The sequence below is a fragment of the Odocoileus virginianus genome, chromosome 4, assembly GCF_023699985.2.
Source record: "Odocoileus virginianus isolate 20LAN1187 ecotype Illinois chromosome 4, Ovbor_1.2, whole genome shotgun sequence".
Taxonomy (NCBI): domain Eukaryota; kingdom Metazoa; phylum Chordata; class Mammalia; order Artiodactyla; family Cervidae; genus Odocoileus; species Odocoileus virginianus.
In genome coordinates this window covers 66,193,627-66,212,345 of record NC_069677.1, presented here as the reverse complement: position 1 = coordinate 66,212,345, position 18,719 = coordinate 66,193,627, and the positions used below count along the sequence as shown (strand labels likewise).

The following is an 18,719-nucleotide window of genomic DNA, read 5'->3' as shown; positions in this document are numbered from 1 at the left end:
ATAGCCTGTGAAGGGTTGACCAAGGCAGGAGGGGTGGGGCACAGTGCTATACTTCAGCTGGCATACTCTGATGATGTGGCCTTGCCCGCTGCTGAACATAGGCACTCATTTGGCTGGTCCATGTCTGACACATGCTGGTTGTTCATGTTTTAACTATCACTCTTGGCCTCAGGTTGTTAGCGGGAAGCATGATAAGAGACTGTGAACTCAATGTTTATACACCTGGCTTGCCAGCATATTCCTGGTCCTGGTCGATGGCACCAGATGTCCTGACCACTGTTCTGGGCTGATTGTCCATCACCCCGGAAACCAGTGATCCCACCAGAGACCCAGTTTTCTGAGTGACGAATGGCACAGCTGCTCCTGAGAGCAAGTCCGGGACTAGCCTGAGGCAGAAGGCCAGACTACTAGGGAAAAACAAAATTCAACCAAGTACATGTGAAAATCTAATTGGCTTTACTCAAGAGTCCTGAATGGGCAGCACCCCGTCTAGTAAACAGAAGGTCGCTCTGAGGGGCTGTGCGAAGAGATGGTTTTTATAAGTAGGAGGAGGGAGTGGCAAGGAGGCTATTAACAAAAGAAAATCCAGGGTTGTTTCAGGCCAAGTCACGTTCCTCTGGGTGAGGGGGCAAGGGTCTATCTTGTAGTTTATCTCTACTTTCTCTGGGTGGTAGAGAGGACTCATGTGACAGATCACCTCATTGGTGCTGGCCAGAAAACTCCAAACTGGCCCATTAAGATGACATATCTGGGGGAGGCTGAAATGGCAGTTGGGTCAAGTATAAAATCTAGGTTTGGTGTCATAGCTTTAGCACAAGTGATTCCATTTTGGGCCTGTGGTTTTGACACTGTCATGTGTCCTGTGTCTGCCATAGCTGGAACCTTCTGGATCTGAAAGTCTCTGGGACTGTTGACAGGCCTGAATTTAATACTTGGTCCTTGAAAGGGAGGCCCCTCCTCAACAGACCTCACCCTCAGTTGCTCTGTGTGTCCTACAGAGAAGCTCCAGTGTGGCAGCCTGCCCAGCTAGCGATGGCCTCCAGCGCCGGGGGAGGACTAGAGGAGCCTGTGATTGCAGCCTCAGGACCCGAGTGCCTCTCTGCTTTGTGTGATTAGCACACCCTCTGGTCTCCACTGGAGTTCTTTGTACTCATAGTCGCCAGTCAGACTGGAAACCGGATAATCAACCCTCTTAATGAGGAACCTGCTTATTTTATTCATTAAAAAAAAATTTTGTTGTTGTTGTTGTGTTGGGTCTTCATTACAGCACACAGGCTTTCCTGTAGTTGTGATGAGCAGGGGGCTGCTCTTCACTGCGGTGCGCAGGCTTCTCATTGCAGTGACTCACTTGTTGCAGGGCACGGGCTCTAGGCTCATGGGCTTCAGTGGCTGCAGCACTCTGGCTCAGTAGTTGTGATGCCCGGGCTTAGTTGCTCATGGCATGTGGGGTCTTCTCACCCCAGGGGTCAAACTTGTGTGCCCTGCACTGGCAGGTGGATTCTTATCCACTGTACCAGCAGGGAAGTCCTGTTTATTTATTTTTAAACTTATGGAATCTGAGGTCAATGAGGCTTTGTCTTTTTTTCTTAAAATACTTTCCCCATACTTTGAAAGTAAAGAAATGGCCAATAATACCATTCACTAAAAAAGAAAAATTATTTGTGTGTAGGCAGCATTGAGTTAAAACAAGGAGAACCTTTACTTTCCAGTTGGTTCCCCGACTGATCTGAGACTGATCTGACTTCTCTGGTTTTGATTTCCCAGATGGGGCTGATTTTTGTTGCCAGTTTGTCTCCACTGCAGTTCTTAATGGAAACACAGACCTGAGAATTGAAGTTTGGGCATTTATGGTTGAAGGTCATGACATAGACGTTTGATTTTTTGGGCTGTCTTCAAGGTGAAAAATGACTGTGTCTTTGAGAAAGAGAGATCCTAATGTCAGCAGGCAGGAGGGTCTAAGGGTCCAAGCCAGCCTGTCTCATCCTCGGTTCACAGACTTTCCGGCATGTCTAAGTCAGCGGCGGGTGAGTTTTTATATTCTCCTCTTGCTCGTCTTGCTCTAATGACTGCTGATTATCTTGAAACAGCTGCATTAATTGATGGTGTTTAGGGACTCAACATGCAGTAAGTAATTGCGGTTGCCTCGGCCGAGCACGGCACGTTCCTGTTACTTGCTTTTTATCTTGAGGGGTGTTTGCGCTGTGTGTTCAGTGCCAGGAAGGAAGTTGGAAGCTCCTTGCCTCTGTGCTCACCCACCGCCATTGCTGAGACCCCCAGACCATCTTGTGCCACCCTGGCATCTGTTCCCAATGCATTCAGATTGTCTGCCTGTGGGCCTGTCTCCGCAGCTTCACTGGGCACTTCGGGAGAGCAGGGGCTACACCCAGCTCACCTCTGTATCTTCTTCCCTCAGCTTAAGAACTGGCATGAAATAGGCCTCAGTAAAGATTGGGGGAATAAATGAATGGATGAATGAAGGAGTGGTTGTAAAGCAGGCTTGTGTTAGGCTGCAGAGTAACCTACCTTCGTGGCTTCAACAAATAATGGTTTGTTTTTCTCGTGTAACAAGATGTTTGAAGGTAGGGGTTATTCTGTCTGAACTGACATACTGTTCTTTTTCCTGGCCTTTTCTTCATGATGGCAGATTGGCTGCTGCAGGAAGGAAGTGCCAACCACCTTGATAACTTTTATCAGGAAAACAGACATGTCCCCCACAACATCCAGCAGACCTCCTCTAACGTGTCAGGGCCAGAACTGTGTCACATGGCCATTCCCAGTTAAAAGGGTCATATGAGTAGTTAACAGGGCACACTGCTGCTTAGAGGAGTTAGATAGGCTCACCGCTGAAACAAACAAACCAAATGCAGTTGACCCTTCAGCAACACAGAGGTTTGGGGCACTGACCTTCCCCCATCCCCAAGTAAAAAATCTGCATGTGACTATAGCTGGCCCTCCATATCCGCAGTTCCACATCTGTGGGTTCAACCAACCTCAGATTGTGTATTTACTGTTGGAAAAGATTTGTCTGTAAGTGGAGCCCTGTTCAAGGGTCTGCTGTACATTTAATGACTCAAATATGATGGACATTAACTGTTTGCTCACACAGAGTCCAAAATGGCTGTTCCTGATAAGGGAGGTAGGGGCTCTTTTCTGACAGGTGATTCAGGGATCCAAGCTCTTAAGGCTGTCATGCTCGTTTGCATCAGTCAGCGAAAAAGGAAGGAACATGAAAGATGGAGGATGGAAAGATTTTATGGGCCAGACTTGATAGAGAATTATTCCCACTGACCTTGGCCAGGGGTCAGTCACATGACCATACCTCCTGTGAGGGAGGCTGGGAAATGTGGTCCAGCCCAGTGCCTAAGAGGAAGAGGAGATGGGTTTTATGGTGAGCTGACAATGCCTGTGACACTTTCTCACCACCAGCCCCAAAGTGAAAGCGAAAGTCGCTCAGTCGTGTCCGACTCTTTGTGGCCCCAATGGAAGTCCATGGAATTCTCCAGACCAGAATACTGGAATGGGTAGCCTTTCCCTTCTCCAGGGGATCTTCCCAATCCAGGGATCGAACCTAGGTCTCCTGCATTGCAGGTAGATTCTTTACCAGCTGAGCCACAAGAGAAACCCAAGGATACTGGAGTGGGTATTCTATCCCTTCTCCAGCGGATCTTCCTGACCCAGGAATCGAACCAGGGTCTCCTGCATTGCAGGTGGATTCTTTACCAACTGAGCTACAAGGGAAGCCTGTGACCTGCCCCCCCCCTGCCCCAAATCAGGATTCTGTTAGTAAGGAATAAATGAATATTGAGGGGCAACTGGAGGTGTCTGTCTTGGAAAGAAATGCTGTGCTAAGAAAGATCCAGCCAGAAATAGTCTTTCTTTCCAGATCATCTGTCTTAAATCCCAGCTTCTGTTCCTACCTTTGGGAACTGGGTCAGCAGAATAATAGAAGTTGCTCATTATCACTCTTCCTTTATTCAGGCCATTTTCTTTTTTTTTTTTTTTATTGGTTGGAGGCTAATTACTTTACAATATTGTAGTGGTTCTTGTCATACATTGACATGAATCAGCCATGGATATACATGTATTCCCCATCCCGAACCCCCTCCCACCTCTCTCTGCACCCGATCCCTCTGGGTCTTCCCAGTGCACCAGGTCCGAGCACTTGTCTCATGCATCCAACCTGGGCTGGTGATCTGTTTCACCCTAGATAATATACATGTTTCGATGCTGTTCTCTTGAAACATCCCACCCTCGTCAGGCCATGTTCTTAACAGCTTTGAGGGAGTGAGTCCTAGTTGGTTCCCTTCAGCAGTTGGAGGTTACTCCAGAAAGAATGGCCTTCAACTTCCTTGATAGCAGAGGAACCTTCAAGAGCTTTGAGCCCATGAGAGCTGCTTGTGCCCTTTCAAGTGGCCTCGCTCACCCAGTCTCCCAGCATGTCTCTTCCCCTCCAGCCCCCACCCCCAGAGAGGAGGAGAGGCCACAGCGGAGTGGCCTCTGCTTCCCATTGGAACCCACTGAAAAGTATTTTCCCACAACTTCCTGCAATTTTTTTTTTTTTTTTCAGTAAACTTGTTGGTGAATGGTTCATTGAACTGTTGGGTTCTGGTGTTTTGTTCTTACTCAATCTGTTGTAGGTTTCAGTGACAGGTGCTTCTCCATCCACAGCATCCTTGGTACCTTTCTTCCCTCCCTCCCTTCCGTCTTCCCACAGACACCTGTTGAATACCTGCTGCTTCCTCAGCTGTGCATCCACCCAGCCCTGTGGGAGGTAGGCAAGGAAGCCAACACAAGCCTGTGAGGTTGAGAAGTGTTGTGGGAGGGCTGAGGTTGCCCTGTGTGGGGCGACCTCACCCAGCCTTGGGATTAGGGAAGGCTTCCAGGGGAGGTAGGATATGGGCTGAGTTCATGGATGAGTGAGAGTTAACAAGATCAAGAAGGCATCTGGGCCAAGAGAGTGAAATGGCAGACACTGAGTTGGCAGAAGGGGAACTTAGGTTTTGGGGCAACAGCGAGGAGTCCATTGTGCTGAAGTTGGGGTGGGGCGGTGTGGTCATTCATTCATTAAGCACTGCTCTGCTCCAGGTCCTAGGGTTAGAGCAGTGAACAAGGCAGATGAAGTCTCAGCCCCAAAGGGGCTCGGGGTCTGGGTTCTGAGAGGAGAGTGGGCTCGGCTGCTGTCCCAGACTCGACTCTCAAGGGTTTGCTGTTGGAGACTGAGTGGGATGTGGGCCCCAGTGCTTGTGCCATCACCTCTTGTGCCCTGTCCCTCTATCTCCAGCTCTCGTCTGGACCTTTGCCTAAATAATCCTAGCATTATTCAGGCTATAAAAATAGAGGCTGTCACCAGAACACCAGCATATAGTTGGTGAGAAAAGCTGGAAACTTCATTCTGTATCAAGATATGTGCCAGCTAAGCTTTTGGTGGAGCACATTGTTGGAGCCCCAAAGATAAGGTTATAAAGTTTGCTAACTTTTTTTTTTCTCCTTTCAACTCATACCAAAACTTCTGGCCACTTGGCTCAGGATAAATATGTCCTGGTTGTGCCTGTTCCCCACCCTGTGAGCACATTGAAATGAACCTTTGATGCTGAAATCCATTAAGTGAGGATTGGTCTTGCCCTGGGCTGGCCTGATTGGAGGGGCTGAGTCATCTCCATGGGATGGTCCATTCAAGGTTCATGTCTAGGTGAGGACCATGGTTAGCACTACCTGAGAACGGACCAGCTGTCACCAGCCTATAACATTTTGTTCATCTCCCCATGGAAATGAGGGCTGAGCTAGGTTTTAGAAGAGCCTTCTCTGTGATGAATGGCCTCAAGGGTGGTTTCTTTCATTCTCCCTTCCCAACCCTGTTTGTTAAGGTGGAATGGACAGTGCTGGGGGGCAGGGTGCAGAGAGAGGAACTTTCATACTAGTCTAAGCCCAGGGCTAAATGTAGGGCACTTTGTTTCCAGGTAGAAGGATCCCAATCTAGATCAGTCCTGTGTGTTTCTGGGGTACCTTTTTGGTGCCAAATGCTATAGGGAACATGCATAATGATAAAATGAAGAGAAGGAGCATCATTACAACTTGGGATGTTCTGATTTGTAATAAGAAGTGTCTATTTGTTCTTTGTCACTGTTTCTGACACAGAGTTCCTCAAACCCTTGACATTTCCTAGAGGAGACTGGAAAGGTGTCTTTCATTATGTGAATGAGGTCAGTTAAGCCTCCAGGTAATCTAAGGTTTGGGGCTGGTTGCTAGGAGAACCAACCTTGTGATTAGAGGATTAGAACTTTCAGTAGTACCACCTCTGATTTCTGGGGAAGAGTGGGGGGATGGAGATTGACTCAGTTACCATTAGTCAGTGATTTAGTCAGTTATGCCTAGGTAATGATGATCTCAGTTTTTGTCTTTTTAAACCTTTTTAAACTTTGTCTTTTTTTATTTTATTTAGTTCACTGCACTGGCATCTTCAGTCTTTGTTGTGGCATTCAGGATCTTTAGTTATGGCATGTGAACTCTTAGTTGTTGCATGTGGGATCTAGTTCTCTGACCAGGGATTGAACCTGGGCCCCCTGCATTTGAAACATGTGGTCTTAGCCACTGGACCATAAGGGAAGTCCCTCAGTTTTTGTCTTAATTTGAAAAAAAAATTCAGTAAAGAGGTGGAGATAGTAAAGTGGGTTAAGTGTTTATTAGAAGCAGACTCATGTGAAAAGGACACACAGGCTCAAGAGGGAGAGTTGCACTTTTGACTTAAATTGCTAATATAGGGATATTTTTTCAGGTTTTCTCTAGCCAATCATCTTGCTCATTGTGTATAGCTATGTGACTCAGGACCCTCCCCAATGTCCTCATACATCTTTTATTAACCAAGATGGATTTCAGAGAGAGTTTCTGGGAGGCTGGCAGGACATATATTGGCTGGTACCCTCTCCCTTCCCTGATGCCCGAGGAACTTTTCTCTGCACATGTAGTTTGGGAGGTCTCCTTGATCCCAGGAATGAGAAATATCTGGCCTACATATCTTTTTTTCCCAAGCAGGACTCAGCTCCTCTCTGCTCTTTGTCTTGAAGTAGGTATCCTCAGGAGACAGAGTCCAGCTGCTCAGCCTGGGGCCCATCTATCTCCTGCCTCAGTGATGCCTCTATAACTACCCAAAGGATGCAGTTTGTAGAACTTCCAGGTTGGTGAACACATGGAGATGTAGGAAGAGTGGTACTCTGCGAGAGACCGTGAATGCTACAAGACCTTTTCCACATATCTTGCCATGTGCATCTCTTCCATCTGGCTGTTCCCGAGTCATATCCTTTGTAATACACTGGTAGTCTAGTAAGTAAATTGTTTTCTCTGAATTCTGTGAGCCACTCTGCAAATCAGTTGAACCCAAAGAGAGGGAGCTCATTGGAACTTCAATCTATAGCCAGTTAGAAGCACAGGTGACAACCTGGATCTGCAGTTGGCATCTGAAGTAGTGAGCGGACAGCCTTGTGGGATTAAGCCCTTAACTTGTGAGAGCTGAGGCTATTTCCAGGTAGATGGTGTCAGAGTTGAATTTGTCAATGGAAGAAAGTGCACAACTTAAAAGTTGAGAATTATGTTTTATGTGGTAGACAAAACTGGGGACTTAAGCCAGGGACCCAGCATCTCAGATAGTTGTGAGAGACCGCTCCCAAGAGGTCAGGGAGGGGCCAGGGTATATAGGAGTTTTTGCTGCAAAGATCAGGTAGTTGTAATATCAAAAGATCACTGTTAATTAAAGAAAACCAGATATCTCAATTTAAAGATCTTAACCCTCTTCTGGGAGTGGGAAGCTGTAAAAGCCAGGGCTCATTGAAATCATTCCTTTGATATGCACCTCAGCCAGTATCGTGTGCTTTCTCATCCTGAGTCTCCTCAGGGTGCACCTTGTGGGGTAGAGTGAACACCCAGCTGGTGTCAGATAGAAAATTGCTTTGTGCTGTGGGAAGAAAACCCCCTGCACATTGGAATTAGGTGTAGAATCATTACTACCCTAAATGCATCCCAGAAACATCTCATCCAATCCTTTCCACAAACCCAGGAATGGGTAATTTCACATTCTACTGGAATCTAAGCTCCACGTGGGTGGAAATTTTAGGCTTATTTAGTCACTACTGATCCCATTTCCATGACTGTACTTGGCATATAGCAGATGCTCAGTAAATATTTGTTAAATGAATATTTGAATCACCATTTACAGGTGAGGAAATTGTAGCTCAGAGAGGTAAAGCAACTTGCCTGAGGTGCCACAGCCTGGATCTCAATCCCAGGGAAGTATCACAAGCTGTGGCTTTTGTTTCCCAACCCCACTGGCCTTGGAATACAGGTTACTTATGAGATAGAACTGACCAAATGCAGCACAACCGTGACAAAACCTTGAGTTGAGTGACAGTGAAACTCAAGGCCCAGAAGGTTGTCTGTCTTCTTGCTGCCAGGGTCTTGCTACAACTCAAGGGTAGAATGAATATGCAGGGGTGTATCCATCCGTAGACAGTGATGTTTCTTTAATACCACCTTCATTCTGTCATGCATGCCATCCGGAACCTGCTGTGGCTCCCTGCTCCCACAGGAACCTGGTCTGGTCCCAATCATCCTCCACCTGTTCACTGATGAGTCAATGTGTAAAGCCTGCCAGCAGTCAACAGTTCAGAGGATTTGGCTGTGCCTCCGCCTCTGCACCACCACCCACATCACTTACCTACTTCCAAATGCCTGCTCACATCAGGCATGCCCACAGATGTCCTTCCTGCCCTTTCAGTTTTAACACGGATTCTGCTGAGTCCCTGAAGCACTCTCTGACCATCCCAGCACAAGCCACCGCCATCCCCTGCCCTGCCCCCTGAAGCCCAGTCTCTGTACAGTGCATTTCCCGATGGTGTTCCTAGAACCCTGATTTCTGCAGTGATGGGGCTTCTGCCCAGAGGTGCATGCAGCCCCTCCTAGCAAACTGCCTTTATCTCTCTTACACATCAAGTTCCATGTTGCATTGTGTTTTGAAAGGGGTGCTGTTTAAAAACCACTAATCTCTTTATAATTTATCCTGTACACACCTTGTGACTTCTTGCATAACCACGTTAATAAATAAACTTTACAGCTTTCTTTTTTTTCTGATTGTAACAGTAAGACATGTCTACTTAAGAAAATTTGGAAAATGCAGAAAATTACCAACGACAAATCTAAGATGCCACCACCTGCTTAAAGAGTTTCCTGTCAGTCTTCTGTCATGTGATTTGTTTTAAAGAAAATTAAGATTACCTGTAATCCCAGCTATAAGCACCCGTAACATTAAGGATATTTTTTCTCTTTCCTGTTTTTTAAAAAAATTGTTCCTTGTGTTTTTTTAAAAAATAGTAATAGGTTCAAAGTTCTGAAGAGTAAACAATAAAAAGTCCCACTCCTACTCCTGTTTAAAACCACTCAGTCCAGTTTGGTAACGTATCTACTTTATAACAAAATTGAGTTCACACTATACGGGCTGTATTAGGGCTTGCTTTTTTTTTTTTTTTTAGCAGCATTAACATTTTCTTCTGCCATTACTAAATCATTTAAAATCTGTATACAACACGTTGTACAAGAGAGCACTAAATATGTGAGTAGATATTGAAAAGTATACAATTGAGGTTAAAAGTCCACCCCTGTTAATTTAGAGGGCTGTCTCCTTCCAGACCTTTTTCAGTAAGTTTGCATGTTGTCTTAAAATTTCCATAGGTCCGCTGAGATATGCAAATGTATGTTTTACCTACATGAAATTTTCCTATATCTGCTATGCCAGCACTCTCTCCCCTATCTTTCACTGGGCAGTGTCTCCAGAGGTTTTTTCCATGCCCACACCTAAATCCACCTCTTCCTTTTAAGGCTGAGTCATATTCCATTGTATGGACAAACTGTAATTTTCCAGCCATTTCTATACATAAGAACATTTCAGTTTTCAACTTTTTATAGTTATTCCTAGTGCTGCTTTGTACCCATGAGTGAGCAGTCTTGGGAATTAGATACTCAGAATATGAATTCTTAGGGCAAAGGATATGTGTGTTTATTGTTTTAATAAGACCACTGTTCTCTACAAATTCCATTCCAGTTAACCCTCTCACTAACAGTATGTGAATGAACTCATCCCTTTTGAGACTAGTGTGCAGCAAAAATGAAGTCTTTCATTTTTTTTGCCCATCCGAAGGATGAGAAATACCTTGTCATTTTAAAATTTATATTTCTTTCCATCCTAGTTTTCCAAGCATATACATATATACCTTTAAAAAATTTATCCATGCAGTACATGATTCTGTAGTTTTTTTGTTTATCACATCACATCCCATTAAAATTTTCACATTTTGTTTTCCCGGTCGTTGCATTGTCAAAGGCTCAGTTGTTCAAAGGTGTCCTACTGAACTGTTGCAGATCACCTGGAATTTATTTCTGTCCTTAATCTCCAAAGACCCTGGGAATGACAAGGAAGAGAAAAGAATCCCTCTGCAGAAGATTGACCCAAGGTCTGTCCGGGAAATAGGGGCCAAATTAAAATCTGAATTAAATGTTTGCTCAGGGTCTCACCCCATAGGTGTTTGGCAGGGAGGTGCCTAAAGGATCACGTGAGCTCTTGTTCTGTATCGGTCTTGGGTACCATGTGTTCAGCGTTAAGAAGCTTCACCCCTTTCATATGTTCCATTATGAAAAGGACCCAGATTTGTTTGTTGTTCTTTGGTTGGAGGATTACGATGCCGCTAGAGCATTTAACATCCGTGAAAACATCCAGGAGGCAGTGTGGTGTAGTGGGAATGCACTGAACTGGCAAGGCAGAGAGCTGGCTCCTGGTTTCAGCTTTTCCCCCGACTGTTGTGTAGACCTGAAGAAGACACTCAACCTCTTGGATTCCCCAAGGTCTGTGTGGTTTGACCAAGGTGTGAGTGGATTTGGAAAGCCTGGTGGAAGATAGGCTAGTAGTTAACAGGCTAGTTCTAACTCAGTGAGAATTCTAAGAATTTGAAGCTTCTAATAATGAGGTTGGCTGTTGTGGTATCATAAAAAAATTAACATTCAGTCTTTGTCCCAGATTCTGGCACACCGCTCTTAAAACCCCTGGAATCTCCAGAGTGCTAAGTGTCCAAAGTATTAGCCATTCAATCATGTCTGACTCTTTGTGATGCCATGAACTGTAGCCCACCAGGCTCCTCTGTCCAGTGGAATTCTCCAGGCATGAATAATGGAGTGGGTTGCCATTTCCTTCTCCAGGGATCTTCCTGATCCAGGGATTGAACCCAGGTCTCCTGAATTGCAGGCAGATTCTTTACCATCTGAGCCATCAGGGAGTGTCTTTTATATGCTGATGAGATGACATACAACTGAACAGAGGCTAGATAGCTTTAGGATGGGAGCCTTTGCTCAAAAGACCAAGGCAGGATTAAGGGGTTTTAATGATAAGTAGGGGAGAGAGGGGAGCCAGAGGTAGAGTTCAGTCATCAGTGCCATTGATTTAAGTACTCTTGCCTACATGGAGAAGGCAATGGCAACCCACTGCAGTACTCTTGCCTGGAGAATCCCATAGACAGAAGAGCCTGGTGGGCTACAGTCCATGGGGTCGTGAAGAGTTGGAAACGACTGAGTGACTTCACTTTTCACTTTCATGCATTGGAGAAGGAAATGGCAACCCACTCCAGTGTTCTTGCCTGGAGAATCCCAGGGACGGAGGAGCCTGGTGGGCTGCCGTCTATGGGGTCGCACAGAGTCAGACACAACTGATGCAACTTAGCAGCAGCAGCAGCCTACATAAAACCTCAACAGAAAACTTTCAACAGTGAGGTTTAGAGAAGTTCCAGGTTGACAGACACAGAGGGTGGTGGGAGGGTGGTGAGCCCAGAGAGATCGTGTAAGCTATGTGCTCTTGCCCCATATCCTGCCCTGTTTCTTCCATTTGGCTGTTCCTGAGTATCTTTTATAATAATCTACAGTAAATAATAGTTACTTATTCTGCCTCCAGATTCATGAGCTCTTGTAACAAATGATCAAACCTGAAGTAGAGGGGTTGCAGGAAGCCTCCTATCTTTGGAGCCAAAGCAGGGCAGAAGTGGGCAGCCTGGGGGTGGAGACCTGTAACTGGCATCTGACGTGGGAAAGGTCTTGAGGACCAAGCCCTTAATCCTGTGGGGTCTGAAGCTGACTCTGGATGGTAAGCATCAGAAGCAAACTGAATTGTGGGATACCCAGCTGGTGTCCAGAAAACTGGAACACTGGTGGGTATGAGAAAAAAGCCCCATACATTTGGTATCACAAGTGTCGTGAGTAAAAACAGCTAAGCTGAATATCATCCAGAACTGTTCTGATGTGCTCTCAGAGGACTCTGTGCCAGGTTTTGTTCAGCACTGGAGACACACTTGTGAACAGACAGAACCCATCCCTGCTGTGAGGTGGCTTACAGTCAAGCACAGGAGGCAGTGGGCCAGCCAGGAATTTCAGCAGCTTGGTTATGTAATGATAGTCCTGGGAAGTGTCATGAAGGAGAAACACAGGGTGATTCGAGGGTATCAGACAGGATGCTCATCTAGACAGGAGATGGGCAGTTACCCTGAGAAAGGAGAAAGTGATTCTGGAGCTGGAATCCAAGGGCTGATCGGGAGTCAGCAAGGTGGGAAAGGCAGCATGCTGGCCAGAAGAAGGTACCGAGGGTGGATTGCTGGTGGTTAGAGTAAGCTTCTCCTTTGTTCATTCATTCACTCCTCCAACAAATATTGATCGAGCACCTGCTTTGGGCCAGGCACTGTTCCTGGCACTGGGGATACAAGATCAGGGAGCAAGACTCAAGTTCCTAGCCTTCGTGTCATTCAGTGTTGGTGCAAAACAAATCCTCAAGCTGGGTGCTTAAGATAATCATCCTTTTACTCTCATCCTCGTGGTCTGGAGGTGGACCAGGCTCAGCTTATGCTTCTGGCTCAGATCTCTCACATACTCATTCAGGGGATGGCTGATCTGGAATCGTTCAAAGGGTCCCTCACTCACAGGTCTACTGTTGGGCATCCCCATCCCCAGATGGCCCCTCGTGGGCTTTCTCCTGTGTTGCGGCCTTGGAGCTCTGAAGCATGTGGCCCAGGCAAGAGCAAACGAGACAAGCCAGGTGGAATCTGCATAGACTTTTTTGAGCTAATGTTGGAGCTCACACAGCATCATGTCTATGCCTTTCTACTCATCAAGGCAGTCCCAATGCCTGTTCCCAGGACCTAGGACCACTTTCTGGTGGGAAATGGGACAGAAAATTTGTGGCTGTGCATTAAAACTTCCATTGCTCTCATTCTCTGCCCTCCTGAGCATTTTAGCCTTGGCTTCAAACTTAACCTGCCTGCCCTGCCCCCCTCACCAGAGTCCTCCCGGCAAGATAAACCTAATGGTCCCTTGCAGTCCCACCTCCCTTCTCTGCTCAAGCAGCTCCAGAAACGTACAGTTTTCTCTACCTCAGGCCCTCTCCTGTGAGGGGCTGTGCCCCTTGTGAACTGGTACCCCCAGGCATCTGCCTGGCTCCCCCGTCTCCTAATTGGGTTGTCAAAGGACAGGCATGGATACCGGTCCCACATCCCCAAGGAGCGCAGCTCCTTTGTGGGGCTAAGAGATGACTAGGATGGCTGGCGGGCTCTCGTGCATGGACTTGAGGTGAGGCTGGGTCTGTAGGCCATGGGCAGGGTTTGGTCATCATCCCAAGAGTATATGGGAAACCACTAAAGAGTGAACGTTCAGATGCCCACCTGCTGGAAAGATGCTAGATGACCATCCTTCTGGGGTTGACAAGATTTTGCATTATAGTTTTAAATGAGTCTGTTAGAATGTTTTTATTTTTCTTACAAAATAAGATACCAGAGACGTCCAAATTCGAGAGGAGGCGATTTCTCCATCCTGATTCGATCAGTCATAACAAGACTAGTGATATGGCAGTCTGCAGTTAGTTATTCCTGGGTTGGTGGGCAAAGCCAGTCTTCCATAACCAACAGTTCACAGCACTGTTACAGAACACAATCCACAGCACACATTCCCACCACCGTGATGTCCTGTAAATACACACAGTAGTGCCCAACTTATCATGCAGCAGACTTTGGAAGATGACTGTGAAAGCTGTAAATATTACAGGATAGCTCTTTGCCCTGTTTAGTAGACATATGTGGAAACTCAATTGTAGGGTGAGAATACAGAATAAGTATTTGCTTATTTAGTCTTGTGGCTATCCCATTGTTTGGCCTTCTCAAAAGCACTTGCGTCAATAGCTTCTTCCTTCATGTCCCTCATTAAGCACCCTTTGGCTTTTTTCAGAACCACTAGTAAAGTACAAGTATGACTCACTCTGGAAAACTGGAAAGGGCTGGCCATCTAGTGAGATCTCACCTTCTCTCAGTTTCAAGTTAAGCGTTCAAGGCAAGCCGCATATACCAGATCACAGAGTGATTTAAAGATGTAAATAAAACTCTTCAGAAAATGTCGCCTGATAATAAGTTTATGGGTTAGCCCCAATCTATACATTTAAATATTCCTATAAAATTCTTGCTTCAAAGCAAAAAAAAAAAAAAAAAAGCAAGATTTCATTGGTGTATTTTTACGTAGGTGGCAGACCCATGAATATAAAGGAATTAACCATGACTGAGCTGTGACTCAGGTGTTTCATGATATTTTGTTTAATCTTTATCAAAAGCCTATGTATATGGACACGTTATTGTTAGGAATTGTGTTAAGCTACTATAACAAATACTTAACACAATAGATTACTTTTCGTTTCCCAAAAGTCTGATTTGGTTCCAGGACAATGATATCAAGGATGGGGGTGTGTTAAAGAGGTAGGACCAGTGTTCCACACAGATTTGGGGTGCCAAGCTTGTGGAAGCTCTGTTTCTGTAGCTTGTGACTTTCAAGTTTGCCTTTCTCTTTTCTTTTGGTCATTTTCTTATTTTTTAGCACTATACATTCATATATACTCAACACCAATTTATATCCTATCTTCTTTTTTCTTTCAGTTTGATTGATGCAGTTGACATGCAACATTGTATTATCTTAAGGTGTATAACATAAGGGTTTGGTATATGTGTGTATATTGCAAAATAATCACCACAGTAAGTCTAGTTAATATCATTTACCTCACAATGTTACAGAACATTTTTTTCTTACAGTGAGAACTTTGAAGATCTATTCTCTTAACAACTTTTGAATATAGGATAGAGTATTGTTAACCATAGTCATTATGCTGTACCTAACATCCCAAGAATTTATTTATCTTATAGTTGGAACTTTGTACCTTTTGACTGCCTTCGCTCATTTCTCCTACTGCCCATGCCCTGCCTTTGGCAACCACCAATCTGCTCTCTATTTCTATGAGTTCAGTTTTGTTTTTAAGATTATTCCACATATAAGTGAGATCATACGCTATTTGTCTTATTTTGTCTGACTTACTTCACTAACCATAGTGACTTCAATGTCCATGCACATTGTCACAAATGGTAGTATTTCCTTATTTTTCATGGCTGAATGATATCCGTTTCATGGCTGTGTGTGTGTGTGTGTACGTGCATGCATTTGTGTGTATAAACAACCTAAGTGTCCATCAACAGGTGAATGGATAAAGAAAATGTAACGTGTATAAAGATGTAATAGATACAGAGGTAATCTTGGTTATTGTAAATAATGCTGCTGTGAATGTGGGGTGCAAATGTGTCTTCAAGAGTGTAATTTTTGTTTCCTTGAGACATACACCCAGAAGTGGAATTACTGGATCATATGGTAGTTCTATTTTTACTTTTTTAAGGATCCTCTATACTATTTTCTCTAGGGACTGCACTGAATTACAGTCCAACCAGTGTACACAATGGTTCTCTTTTCTCCATATCCTAACACTTATTATCTTGTGTCTTTTCTGAAAATAGCCAGTCTAATAGCTGTGAGGTGGTATCACCTTGTGGTTTTCCTGATGATTAATCACATTGAACTTATTTTCATTTATTTATTTTTTTTTTTTTAATTTTAATTTTCTTGTTGGCCATTTGTATGTTTTCTTTAGAAAAATGTCTATTCAGTTTCTCTTCTCTATTTAAATCAGATTGCTTGTTTTTTTGCTGTTGAGTTGTGTAAGTTCTTTATATATAATTTGGATATTAACTCCTTATTTCACATATGATTTGCAGATGTTTTGTCTCATTTGTTTTCATTTTGTTGATGATTTCCTTTGCTGTGCAGAAGCTTCTGAGTTTGATATAGTCCTGCTTCTTTATTTTTGCTTTTGTTGCCTTTGCTTGTGGTGTCCAAATCCAAAAAAAAAAAAAAAATCACTGCTAAGTGATCTTGGAGCTTACCCCCCTATATTTTCTTCTACGAATTTTATAATTACAGGCCTTATATTCAAATCTTTAATCCATTTGAGTCAGTTTTTGTGTATGGTGTGAGACAGAGATCCAGCTTCATTCTTTTGCATGTGGCTGTCCAGTTTTCTAGTACCATTTATGAAAGAGGCTATCCTTTCCCTATCCTTTGCTTCTTTGTTGTAAATCAATTAACCATATATGTGTGGGTTTATTTCTGGTTCTCTATTCTGTTCCATTGATCTATGTGTCTGTTTTTATGCTAATAGCATACTGTCTTAATTACTATAGTTTTATAATGTAGCTTGAAATCAGGACGTGTGATGCCTCCAGCTTTGTTCTTTCTCAAGATTGCTTTGGCTAATTGTGTTCTTCGGTGTCCCTTACAAATTTTAATTGTTTTTCTATTTCTGTGAAAAGTGACATTGGAATTTTGATAAAATATGTAGATTGCCTTGGGTAGTATGAACATTTTAACAATATTAATTCTTATAAACTATGAGCCTGGAATATCTTTCCATTTATTTTGTCTTCACTTTCTTTCATCAATATCTTACTGTTTTCAGTGTACAGATCTTTTACCTCCTTAGTTAAATTTATTCCTGGTATTATTCTTTTTGATTCAGTTGTAGATGGGATTGTTTTTTTAATTTCTTTTTCTGATAGCTTGTTTTTAATGTAGAAAAGAACTGATTTTTGTGTATTGGTTTTGTATCCTATGACTTTACTGAGATTGTTTATTAGTTCTAACAGTTTTTGGTGGAATCTTTAGGGTTTTCTGCATATAATATTATGTCATATGCAAATAGAGACAGTTTTACTTCTTCCATTCTGATTTGAATGCCTTTTAATTCTTTATCTTGCCTAATTGCTCTGGCTAGGACTTCCAGTACTGTACTGAATAAAAGTGGCAAGAGTGAGCATCCTTGTCTTGTTTCTGATCTTAGAGAAAAAACTTTTAGCTTTTCACCATTATATATATGAGTACCATTGACTTTGAGGCTTGTATTTCATTACAACTTTAAGAGGATTCAATCTAAATGGAACTTATTATAGTGTTATTCCCTACTTTATTGGAAGGGTCAGTCAGTTCAGTCACTCAGTCATGTCTGACTCTTTGCGACCCCATGGACTGCAGCACACCAGCTTCCCTGTCCATCACCAACTCCCAGAGCCTACTCAAACTCATGTCCATTGCATCAGTGCTTCCATCCAACCGTCTCATCCTCTGTCACCCACTTCTCCTCCCACTTTCAATCTTTCGCAGCTTTGGGGTCTTTTCCAGTGAGTCAGTTCTTGGCATCAGGTGGCCAAAGTATTGGAGTTTCAGCTTCAGCATCAGTCCTTCCAATGAATATTCAGGATTGATTTCCTTTAGGATTGACTGATTGGATCTCCTTGCAGTCCAAGGGACTCTCAAGAGTCTTCTCCAACACCACAGTTCAAAAGCATCAATTCTTCGGCACTCAGCTTTCTTTATAGTCCAACTCTCACATCCATACATGACTACTGGAAAAACCATAACTTTGACTAGATGGACCTTTGTTGGTAAAGTAATGTCTCTGCTTTTTAATATGCTCTTTAGGTTGGTCATAGCTTTTCTTCCAAGGATTAAGTGTCTTTTAGTTTCATGGCTGCAGTCACCATCTGCAGTGATTTTGGAGCCCCCCCCCCAAAAAAATAAAGTCCCTTACCACTTCCATTGTTTTCCCATCTATTTGCCCTGAAGTGATGAGACCAGATGGAAGGAAGCTGAGACTAAATAGCAATTCAGATTCCTTCCAAGATAAATGTCTGTGATTCTATGTGACCATGTTCTTAGCTCTGTTTTTGCTCTACCCGTATCTTCATACATGCAAAGGAGACAAAAAACCACACCAGTTTTGAGAGTTTCTCAGAACATCTGAATCAGAGAATTTTTGGATCTCAGCATATGGATGCTGTTACAAGTCATCCCCGTCACCCCTCCACAGCACCTCTAGCAGGTAGCTGCCCATTTGACCACCTTCTTAGGTAGGAGGGCTAATTCCGTATCGATATTGATGCTGCCAGCCTCACACTGAGTCACCCAGCAGTTTTCTTTCTTACTTTAAATTTTTTATTTATTTCCTTGTGCCTAAGCTGGGTCTTCGTTGCTGCGCTTGGGCTTTCTCTAGTTGTGGTGAGTGGGGCTACTCTTCCTTGTAGTGTGTGGGCTTCTCATTGTGGTGGCTTCTCTTGTTACAAAGCACAGGCTCTGGGGCATGAGGGCTTCAGTAGTTGCAGCACACAGGCTTAGTTACTCCCCACCCAGCGGTTTTCTGAAAGGTATTTTAGAGGCACAGAGCTCCTGCCCACCAGCACCAGCAGTGATAGTGACCCGCAGAGGACCTGGGCCCCATGCCCTGTCACAGCTGAGTC

General features: G+C 44.1%; 1 protein-coding gene across 6 annotated transcripts in view; it reads left to right on the top strand.

Annotated features, from left to right (window-relative positions):
• Positions 1-18,719, top strand: part of PXYLP1 (2-phosphoxylose phosphatase 1) — a 79,698-nt gene that overhangs the window by 9,920 nt on the left and 51,059 nt on the right. Inside the window, exon 1 of one of the 6 annotated variants that reach the window (XM_020879307.2) lies at positions 12,146-12,166. The exons of the other annotated variants lie outside the window; for them this stretch is intronic. The gene's annotated coding sequence lies outside the window, so the exon portion shown is untranslated. Of the gene's footprint in view, positions 1-12,145; positions 12,167-18,719 lie in introns of those variants that run through there. 6 annotated transcript variants of the gene reach the window in all.